Genomic DNA, 12096 nt, shown 5'->3' on the forward strand with positions numbered 1-12096 from the left:
TGAACTGTCTGAATGTGCATTCATCGATTTTCTTGGCCACTCGGGGGCACTGGAACAAGCTGTACACCCAACACTGATCTATTATCGCTGTGTAAGGCTGATAGCACGGTGCTTATTCAAACATCCAGCAACATTTGGATCCATGCTTGTAACCTGCCGATGATTGCAAGTCTGATGTTGGCTCTCTGAGAAAAATCTATGGCTTCTTAGTTGCTGGGTTTTCTACTTTTTTCAACCAGCCAGTCAATTACTGCAGTTGTCTGTCATATACTGGTCAATCTCAGAGCTATTGTCTGACACTGATTTAGTCTCTGGGGCAACGGCCAGTGTAACGGATATCTGGGCCAAGACTTCCTCTGCTGTCCAGTTGGCAAGTTGATACGCGGAAATGTCACATTTATGTTAATCTCTATAAACGGATATCTGCATATGAACGCAGAAAAACTCTTGATGGGTTCCAAGATTGCATTTCAGCTCCACTTGTTGGATTGTTGCAACCAAAGTCTGACTGAACATGACTGGTCCATGTAACTCTAAGTCTGAATACTTCCAGTCCCTTGCCTACAGATATGCAGATACATTTATGGAGAGTATATTAAGCTTTACATGTAGAATATAGTCGACTAGCTACCTAGTCTTATATGGGTTGGATGGTGAGAACTGTAAGACTCAACGATAAAGTCTAAAAAGAGTAAATAATAGAGGCACCAAAGACTGAATCTGTCATCTTGACACATCTACGGTTGATTGATATTACTATTTAAAATCCTAAATAATGAAAATCCAACGAGGCTGAAAGAGAAGCTCACCTCTCTGTCTGAATCTTAACCTTTTCATCTCCCTCTCATTAAGTCTTTCATCCAGTTTTCTTTACTACATTCAGCCAGCGAGACCTCCCGCACTCCTCGACCTTTCAAAGACTCATATTCTTGATTTTTGTTGGAACCTGTTGAATAGCACTTTACTTCTTTGAATCATTACATTTGCTCCATCAGACTAACTCGGTTGTACATTTGTGTGACACTGGGTCATGCTGACTGATTGCTTCCAACCAGAAATCGTATAAAAATAGTTTAGAAAGCTCAGAGCTTTTTGAAAAATACAATTTTTTGGAGAAACCTTTCTGTTTACCCAAAGACAACTATTACATTAGCACTCCCCAGAAAATGGACTGACCTGGTCAATTCAGATAAAGAGTTCCTGCTATAGTCAATCAATTTCACTTCAGTGTTGACAAGTTAATCACCTAGACAAATTGTTGGTCATTAAGTTTCCTGAAAGTGAGTTTCTACTTCAAATCACTCATTTCATTTCGTAGTGCAATTTGTTTCTTCCTTGATCAGACGCCTTGTTGAGCCTGCAAAACATTTGCCACATTCTGTCTGTCCTCGTACATTTGACTGAGATAAAAACCCCTAAAGCCTACAGAATCAGTGACAAGTCACTTCTCAAAAGCCTTTTCTTAAAAGTTATGTATGCACAAGATGTAAAACTTTAAGCAAACACCTGTTTGCTATGTGAAGATACAGTGGAATGATGGCTGTCTGTCTCTGTCTCAGCCTCTCTCTGCTTTGTTTAGCCAGGACAACAACAACAACAGCCATGGGAAACTTCGGGCTTGGAACGGAGCAACGGTTGTTTTTCTCATCTACATTACTGAATTAAGGATTTATTTCAGCCAGAGAAGAGTTGATGATTGTTGGAATCAGCGGAAAGCCTAACAAAGACGGCTCTTGTGACTGTTTGTTTGGTGTCGGCCCCTCTGCTCTTGCTTTCTTGATTGTCTGCAGGGCTGCAGACCTTAATCAGCAGCATTGGACACACCTGAGTCCAGTGTGTTGCGTGCATGAAGCCAGAGCAGCAGCCTGCAAACCTTTTGCTAATACAGCACAACTCCATATTCTCTCAATCCTAATTCTCTCATGCATTTGATGGTTTTTAATTGTTTTGTCAGAAATAAATGAATTTAGTTTACTTGGTTTCAGTCAAGAGCCGAGCTGTAACAGTTTGTTTCTGTTATGTTTACATCAAGGTAAAATTACCATTTTCTGTTTCTCGTTCAACAAAGAGGATCTTATCTTTAACGAGGTCTGTCGCTGTATGTATGAATCCTTTCCGTAATGTAGAATCTAAGCTTTTTTTAAGAGGACGTACTTGGATGGGTGCATTTGTACCCAAGGACGAACTAATATTGGGCTACATGGCAACAATGTTTTCACATGCAACTGAATAGTTCGATGTACCCATTTATCCTGTGATGAATCATTTGTATGAGGACCTGTATGTGCGTCATAGCATTGTCTGGATCAATGCCTGCCTGTGTGCGTCCAGTTTTCTCTAAGAAATGGATCATTTCCAGGTGCATTCTCTTTCACTTATACCTCCAAATAAGTAATTTTAGATCAGTGGTTTCAAATCTTCTCACCTTCAGCTTTTCAGTAATTCACAAGAAAGAAAACATCTGAAAAACTACATTTAATTTTGTGTAGATTAAATGTTTTTTTTTCATTAATCATCTCACAACCCATCAGATTTATCTCACAGTCCCCAGGGGAACCACAGATTTAGATAATATGGAGAAACAGGGGGTGGACTCTGTAGATGAATTCCCAGATGATAAATTGGTGAGTCAAACCCAATGGGAATGAAAAGTTAAAATATTAGATTTAGGTTGTGGAAAAAAGTATTTCAAGTTTCCTCCTTTTTTTTGTCATTAGAAGGACACAAACAGTAGCTACTTTCAAAGTCAAAGCCGATGTCTTATTCATAGCAAAGTTTAAAAGAAATGAAATATTGCAAGACATCTAGACAGAGACACGAGGGAGAAGACGAGGAAGGGCAAAGATGAGGACAAATAATAGCAATACTGGGGGAAAAAAAGGCTTCAAAAGAAGAAATATGTCTTAATCTATCAGCCCTTTCCTTTTTCTTTCTATTGTCCTCCTTTCCTCTTTCTCTCCACGTGTCCGCCGTCTCACTTTGCCTCAGCCTATCTGTCCATCAGCCATTTCTCACAATCAAAAATCTCTCTTCTCACTTCCCCTCTAACTCTCCGGCTCTATCTCGGTCCCTTCATTTCTGTTATTCCCTTCTCTACCATCGCTCTCTGTCAATCAATCTCACCGGGTCGCTCGCCTGTCTCTACCTTGGCCTGATTTTCTTCTCTCTCCACTTTGTCTGCCAGCGACTGAAACAAAAAGAACCGCATGTTTTCTTTGTCTTTTATTTTTTCGCTACGGCACCAAAACCGCATCCAAAGAATACACAAATATATATTTGCCAGGAAAAAAAAAGAAGCATTCATACTCTCACAGAAAAAGGTGCAGTGCAGTAGTTGTCATCTGTGGAGTTGCACAGATTGTTGTTGGCAGGTAAAGCCACAGTGGCAGAAGTCTCAGTTGAGTATATGTGACAAAACTGACAATCATTGGTTTACTGAGATAAATATAGCCGTTGTCACATCCAGCGTACAGTATGTGTTGATGGGAAATGTGGGTACCAACGGTGAAGCAGTTTGGAGAGTACAGATTGTTAAAGCTAAAGAGTTACACGGATGTTTTACTTTTTTGTTATTCGGGAAGTTCTTTTCTGATCTCTCTCAGATTCTGGCCAAGGAGTTGAGGTGGCGACCTTGAACAGCGACATCACTAATTCGCTGGGACCTTTGTTCCATACCACTCCCGTCTCTCTTGACTCAGGATCTGCTGAAACCAAAGTACTAATCTAATACAGCGCTCTTCTTCTCCCAAATTTAAAATCTACAAACCTCAGTGCTGCAGCTCACTGGAATAATATTTCCGTGAGGTAGCATGAGGACAGAATAAATGTAAAGTTTCCAATGACGGAAAAACTTTACTGTAGTAAGTGTGGATCAGTCACACAGCCAATCCACAAGTTTTGGTATGGGAAACGAGCACAAATTGGACAACTGAGTAGAAAACAGAGGCAACACGCTGAGCGATAAGTAGGCTATGATTGCGGCGGTTTCACTCGGCAGTAGCCGAAAACCTCATGAGGACACGGGTTGATACATTTTCCTGAACTAAAACAGAAAGAGAATTGGCAATTTTCTGTGCGTAAAAGAGGATGAAACTAAAAAAAACTAGTCTGTACAGACGAATGGATTATAGCCAGTCAGAGGACTTTACACTATCTCTCTTACTTGTTTACATCTGAATGTTTAAATAATCTTGGCATGAGAGCGACTGGATCAGAAGTTGGCATCATGGATGCTGGAGTTAATAGTTTAACTTCTTTCTTATTGACTTTGGTCTTTTTCTCTCTTCGTTCATGGCCGAGCCACTTGAGTCCTCTTCCCCCTGCCCACTGAAATCAATAAACAAGTTTATTTTTGCCTCCTCAGCAGCTCTGGCTTCAGGAAAATATGAAACTTTAAAATGGTCAAAAACAGAAGAAGAAGGTGAAGATCGACTTTTAACTCTGACGAGACATCTTATAGTCTGATCTTATGAACTCTAACTTATCTAATATTTTAAAGCAGCATTGTAAATGCTGTAAATATGGACAGTTGCTCACATGTTTTTGTTATGGTTACATTACTTATGATCAAAAACTACAAAGTCGACAACTTTGCTAACAGCCAAACATCAAGCAAGTTCAACCACACAAGACGCTCCTGCTCAACCAGCTCTGATTCTGGTCAATGATTTAAAATCTGCTATTTAGTGACAGAAAAATTAGATCACGCTGCTTCAATTCTACATTTCATAATGTAATATTTAGGTATATGAGCACCTGTGGACCTGTAGGGGTTTCACAATCTGGCCATTACAAGAAATGGGATCTGGTCAGGGCAGTGAAGTTACTCAAGAGTGATGGCTCTTAATGAAACTTTTTATGACTTGGTCATAAAAAGTTTCTTCTGAGGTTTGAATTTATAACTTAATATCTTTTGGAATATGATTTCAGGTTAGATTCAAAGACAGTTAAAGGAAATCCAGCAAATGTACCTTTTTTAAAAACATTACAATATTTTCTCTATATTTATGAGATTTAATTTAACTACCACCACTGTTGGGATCTCATACCCATCACACTCACCTTGCAATGAATGAGACGTCCGACAACTTTTTTAAATTTGATGCAGCGGAAAGTTTCACTTCAAAGTTTCCTTTTGTCTCCATGTGTGCATCTAAAACCAATTTTGGGATAACAGCAGAATATACGTGAGGTAATATTCAAGACAACACTTTCTAATTTTTCATGATTTGAAGTGAAAGATCTAAGACTTCTCGGCACATTAAAGGTGTTTGTCTCTTAAAGTTTGGTGAAATCCATGTCAGTGAGCACTTTGACTTTGCCGAGTTAATCCATCCACCTGAAAAGGTGTGACTCTTATTGGTTGGGATATCGCGGTAAGCCAATCAGAGGCAGAGCAGGGCGGGTCATGACGCTGCATAGTCATGCTTTTTATTTGACATCTTTAAATGCCACACCTGTCAGGTGGATGGATTATGGATTACTGTACCAGTTGACCTTTGTGGGGGAATAAGTCTGGAATTTTTCTTGGAATTGATGAACCTTCCGAGTTTTCCTTCCCTCATCTCATTCGGCTATACTACAGCTCTAACTACCCACAACCTCACATTTTGTCATTGGCATCGTCTTCTGGCTATGCGGCAGCAGGCAAGGTCAAATCATCTAAACACCCAAACAGCAGGAAACATTTTCCTCCACTCTTCTCCTCAACTGTCAGGACAGCAAACATCCGGACATCAATTTTCCAGAAAGTAGGACGCGGTGGAGGCGCAGAGAGGGGATTTTTGGAGCTTTTACCCAAAGGGTCTCATTTGTCAGTTTGATTCTGTCTGTATCCTCCGAGTATAAAACGTGGTCGAGGTATCACCTCAGTCTGCATTTGTCAACCTCGTGACAGTGAGTAATTTAGGAGGTCTGCACCGAAATGAGACATGCAGCATTTCAAACTGACTTCAAGAGTGATATTTATTATCTGCAAATTGAACCCCAATTCACAAGACGAGGCAGAGGACCCAACTTTAATTAAGTGCACGAGGAGCACACTTATAAACTACAATTATGGAATACATTTAAATAATTAGCATGTTTGATTTTGGCATGAAAATATTTGGAGAAAGCGTTTCTCTGATGCTTCCCAGGGTCTGCAAACCTTCCCACAGTTGTTTGCTCTGTAGCTGCCTTTAGGTGAAATTGTAAATCATAAATAATTTGTGCACTAAATAAAGTATTTTTAAAAATACATGAACACATTGAGCTCTCTGAAATATGAGTTTATTGATCCCTGTGGAGAAACTGGGTTAACACGGTAGCATGAAGTCGAGGGAGAGCAATGAGAAGTGAAATATTTTAACATTAACATGCAACATTTCCAAAAACAAAAGCTCAGATTATGAAGTGTAACACTCGTGTCCAGCTGCTTTTTGCTAGGTCACTCTCTCTTCTTTCTTTTAGCTTGCTTCATCAGCCCACTCTTCATTTTCACAATTAACTATAACTTTGGAGCCTTTGCTTTTGCATTGCCCGCTCACACAGTTCTGGCACGGTTACGTCAGCATTCCCTCGTGCTGTCGTGTGCGAGTTTCAAGAAAAGACCAAACTGTAGGCAGGTGAAGGTGCACAGGAGCTCGCTTTAATAAACACAAAGAAACACGGGAGCAGGATTATAAAAACCAAAGGACACAAAAAACTGAAACCAAAAGACCAGGAACACGGAGAAACAAATGACAAACAGACAAGGAAACACAGAAACTAAATAGACGAGCAGGACGATCAGGGACAGGTGAAACAAATCAAAAAAGGAGGGAAACAAGACAGGATGTAGAATAAGACAAGACAGACAGAGTGGAACTACAAAATAAAACAGGAAACACAGAAACAAACTTAAAACAGTAACACGTGCCCCGGGCCTGAAAACACCTGTTCCAGGTGGTCCAACGCTCCCACAATTTATTTATTTATTATGTTGAGTTGCTTGGACCAACAAGTCACCAAATTTTTTTTTTTTTTTTTTTTTACACAAAACTTGAGAAAACGTCACTCATCTTGCTTGGTAAATGAGATTTATTATCTTGTGCTGCAGCTTTGCAGTGATGGAACAACAACTCAAACACAAATGTTGTAAGATGCAGCTCCGATAACCTTTTGGTCGTCAGCACAGGCAGTGATGAAAACAAAAGGATGATGCAATAAATCAACTGATTTATCACAAACACAAGTGAACATTCAACAAGGACTAAAACATCTTGCTCCTGTACTTCTTCTTTACAGTGTCTCAGTTTGTTGGATCCGTAAGAACAGACCTGTGGACATCCGTTATTAAAACGCGACCATCTTTAGGCACAATCCAGATTTGAAGCGCAGTAATTGGGGCCTAAATTTAATGGGGAGTCGATGTGGAGGAGCTTAAATCGAGCTGTAATGTGATCTGGAGATGTGTCCTGTCTTTAATAAGTTCTTCAGACATTTCTGGACGGGGGAAAAAAATAGTCTGATTAGGTTTATGGAAGGTCAAATATTACTTTTTCTGTGCTAATGAGCTTCCACAAGAAGGTAAAAGTTTCTCAGATGTGAGGATGAAAGACACAAAAGAACAATTCAAATACATTTTTCATCTGAAACAGCAGGAGGAAGAAAGATAAAAAGGGGAAACCATGTCTGTGAGTGGAAAAATCCAATATTTTGAGGAGGTTCTGAAGTTACAGTGGAAACTCACACGGTTGTATTAAAACAGCGGGTAGTGTGACATGTTCGCAGACTGAATTTCAGCATTAATGACTGACTGGAGAGGTAAAATCTGTCACTTTCAGGGTCAGCTGAGGTAAAATCCAGAAAAACCAGAGGCAAACCAAGCACGGCTCTACATTTTTTAGACTTTTTTGTGATCAATTGTGTATCGAGATAATGCAAAACTGTAGATCACCGAGCACAGAGGGAACTCTGGGGAAGGGAGGAGATGACAGGAGAGAAAAATGAATTACTTGAAAGAATAAGTCAGAAAATAAGAGTGCAAGAAGGAGAAATGAAACGAAAAGACAGAGTCTAAAGAGACCAGTACAGCATATAATAGTAAAGCCACAGTGACTATAAACAGGTAAATGGCCCGTAGTGCAAAGTAATGAAGGTTAAATGAAGGGAGATGAGGTTATGGCAAAGGTAAAGGTTGGGATTAATTAAGGCTCGTTAGCTGGCGGTGGACATTTCAAGTAAACAAACATCTGGAAACAGTCAGCTTCTCTCCATGACGATATTAATGCAGCTCATATGAAAATAAACTGCTTCTGCTGAATGAACCGCAATATGTTTTGACATGAAATGGTGGAGGTGTTTCTAATGATACTAATTAAGGGTGCGTCCCATTCAGGTCAAACAGAGTCGGGTTGCTGCTATAAATGGAACCTGAATTAGTATCATTGGTAACACCTACGCTGACTGCTGTGAGAAAGGTCTACTGGGTGATGGCGGAACATAAATACTAGCTGTCAACACTAAATCGTGTTGACAGCTCTGTTACCCTGAAAATACACTGCATGCGGAACGGCTCCGCTCCGGAACGACAGCGTACTCCGGCATCCGCCAGCTCACACATGATCTGTTTGTGAAGCGCTCAGGTGCGTCTCCGCCGGCCACCGAGCGTCGCGAGAACACACGAGATCTCGTGAATTCACGCATAATTGTGCGATATTGCCGGCTGTAGTCTCTTTGACCTGCAATGACATTCCACGCCGCATCTTTTTTCTGGCGTCCTTATAAAAAGAATGTGAGGTGTCATAAATGATTACGCCTGAAAACCCCTCACCTGTTGACTTCAGGTCGGCCCCGCCCATTATGACGTGTTCTTGTAATGAAACTCGATCCGCGGTGAACACGGAGTATTTTATTTTGAAAATAAACCAGGGTTTTATTTTGTATTTTGTAGCCGATTTCCTTCCCCGCACAATCTGCTCTGTGCTGAATTTATGCGCCGTGCTCCGGCGTCCGTGAATAAAAGAAGCTCTGCGTATGTGTTGCGGAGGGCTGCTCGACTCCGCAGTCGTTGAAACGTATCAGCTCCGTCGCCATGGTGGGTAGCCTTTAGTGTAAATGCAACATGCAACATGCATGCTGGCATGAAATAACATTCATGCATGAACTTAAGGTGGATTATCTGAGAGGCAAGATTTTTAAATGGAGAGAAAATGGACGATTCCAGTCAAGGTTGACAGACCCAATACTTTTTTTTTTGACTTTTTCTTACTGGAAGTGGTTTGATAAATTCTTTTTTTGTCTCCATTAGAATCAGATCTAAAAGCCATGAATCATTTCAAGTTGGCCGTGACTCCTGTTCCACTAACCCTGCACCCACTAACACTCGCTGATTTACTTGCTTTTAACTTTGTGGTTAAAGTCGCCCTGACACACCATCAGTGCGTGGACTATTTTCACATGTAGACTCTTATCGTCCATGTACTGTAGGACATCAGACTCCTTTGCTGGTCACTTTGACCACTCCGGCTCTTACTACCTGTGAAAGTATACGACTAAAATGTTCATACTGCTATAATAAGTCAGTTGGAGCCTTTTCTAGTGTCTTTGGTCAAAGTGTGGGCCTCTGGTCCGTCTTCTTTCCCAGCTTAACTTCGATGTTCAGATCGAATTTATCCTGAGCATCAGCGCTTACTGTGTAGCATTCAGTCCTACAGGAGGAAAGATGTTTTGGGTTGAGTGAGTATCGATTTAAATTAATGAAACCGTGTCATCACCAGATTGTTCATGATGGGGGAAATAAATAAAAAATAAAAAAAATCTGCAGGTTTAAACTCCAACCAATCAGGACGCCAGGTGATTTCACTGATTAACGCACCGACAACCACACAGGATGAACTAATCAGTGGAATCAGCTGCTCGTGCCAGTGTGTGTGTGTGTGTGTGTGTGTGTGTGTGTGTGTGTGTGTCAACCTGCAGGAAACGTGTGCAGCCATTTTCTCCTCCGATTTTATGGAAATCTGACAAATAATAAACCTCTTCGTTAACTGTGTTTTTAAACCTGGAAGTCCTCCGGCGTGTCTCAGGACTTGGGGAACGCAGCAGCAGCTGCAGAGCGGCGTCCTCCGAGTCATCGAGTCATCGCAGCTTAAAGCTCCTGTTACCTGTGTTGCCCCTGGATACGGGAACGAGCTCTTTTCTTCTCCTCCTATCATGCCCTGCCTTGTATTCCAGGCACGCAGGAGTGTGTGTGAGAGAGAGAGAGTCAAGGGCGTGCACACACAAACACATTTAAATACATACACTCACCTCAACACACACACACACACTCTCACACACACACACACACACACACACAGCCAAGACTGTCAGGCTGTTGCATCAGAACAGACGATGCCCCCTTATGCCACTGAAGTTAACAGCATTCAAACGAGGAAAGCGTGTGTGTGTGTGTGAAGTGCTGGATTGTGGTTGAAATCACAAACCTCAGGGCATGAGTGTGTGCACTTGTTTCTGTGTGTGTGTGTGTGTGTGTGTGTGTGTGTGTGATTTGAAAGCAAAGAGCGGCCACAGACAAACAGATCATAGAGATCCCAGCTCTGGATGGCAGGGTGTGTGTCGGAGAGTTAAAAGCAAACATTTTTATATCAAACTAAATCATCATGACGTGTTTATTTTAGTAACTTGATTAAAAAAAAAGAAAGAAAACTGAAAGCAGACAAAAAACACAGAAGCCATTTGTTGTGTTACTGGCTCATGTTCAGAGGTCATTAGCATTTTACACATTTTCTCTCTTTGCTTTGTTTCGTCATATGTTTTTTTTTCTGTCAGCTTCACGAGCGGGCTTTGTTGTTCACGGATCAGAAATCTGCAAAGACCAAATAACTTTTTAGCAGCTCGGGGGCAGCGGAACAAGCCACGAACACAACACTGACATGTCATCGCATTTCAAGTTGCACATTTACACATCCGTGGAGCAACATCAACATTCACTCCGAGTCGTGTTTGTGACCTCACGGTGAATCCGAATCCAGTGTTTACTCCCTTTAGCTCCGTCTTTGGTCTCCACAAACTCCTGAGGGAAATCTCTGGCTCTTTAGCTGCTAAATGTTTCACCATATGTTCACCGGTCAGGAAGTGTGAACCCACTGAAAGCTGCCTGCGATAAAGACATGAATTCTTTTCTAAATACCGTAATTTTCGGACTATTGAGTGCACCTGAATATAAGCCGCACCAGCTAAATTTGAAAAGAAAATACATTTTGTACATATATAAGCCGCAGGCTTTCGTGTTGTAACATGACGTATTTACACAGAAAGACGGTACACGGAAGATTTTTAGTTTTAAATTTAAGACGGCATCAACACAGCATCAACACGGGATGCCACAATTACGTGCAGTAGCTTTATTTCCTTCTTTGACGGCCAAATCGATTGCCTTTAATTTAAAAGCTGCATCACATGCATTTCTTTGTGTGTTTTCCATGATGAGGGTGTGTGCATGATGTGCAAAATGATCAAAATCAAAACTAGTGTCTTCTCAGCGCATAATCTTTCTCACTTTTCCGTTTATCACCAGAGAGTGCCCCCCGTTGGCCAGTAAAAATCTATAAATTAGCCGCATCGTTGGGTTCAAAGCGTGTGAAAAAAGTAGCGGCTTATAGTCCGAAGATTACGGTAATACACCTCAGTTCCTCGCCGCTGACTCCAACCTCAATAATAAACATAAAGTAGAAGTGTCAACAAAAGACTGACTTCATAAAGTTGAACTGGCAGGGATGCAGCATCATTAAATTAAACAGGTGTACCTAATAAAGCTGTCAGGTTGTTGTAGCTCTCAGATAAACAGAGTCAAAGACTTCATGCGGTCACATATTCGACATTTCATGATGTAGAATATTTGGTATTTTTTTGTGGTGAGTAAATCTCTCCCCAACAAGAGATTTCCTCTCGTTCCACAGCCTCTCTCTCAGTCCCCCTTTACTCTTCCCTCCTTAGCTTCCTCTGTCAGCGTCCTCTTGGGTTTCTTCGAGCCTGCAAAGGCTGCTAAGCCCGGTTACCTGGCCCGCTCACTCAGCCTGGCACAACACTGGCTCCGGTCCCTTTCTCACCAGACCGGAAAATATCAAAGCCCTG

The sequence above is a fragment of the Larimichthys crocea genome, chromosome XIII (genome assembly GCF_000972845.2).
Source record: "Larimichthys crocea isolate SSNF chromosome XIII, L_crocea_2.0, whole genome shotgun sequence".
Classification (NCBI taxonomy): domain Eukaryota; kingdom Metazoa; phylum Chordata; class Actinopteri; family Sciaenidae; genus Larimichthys; species Larimichthys crocea.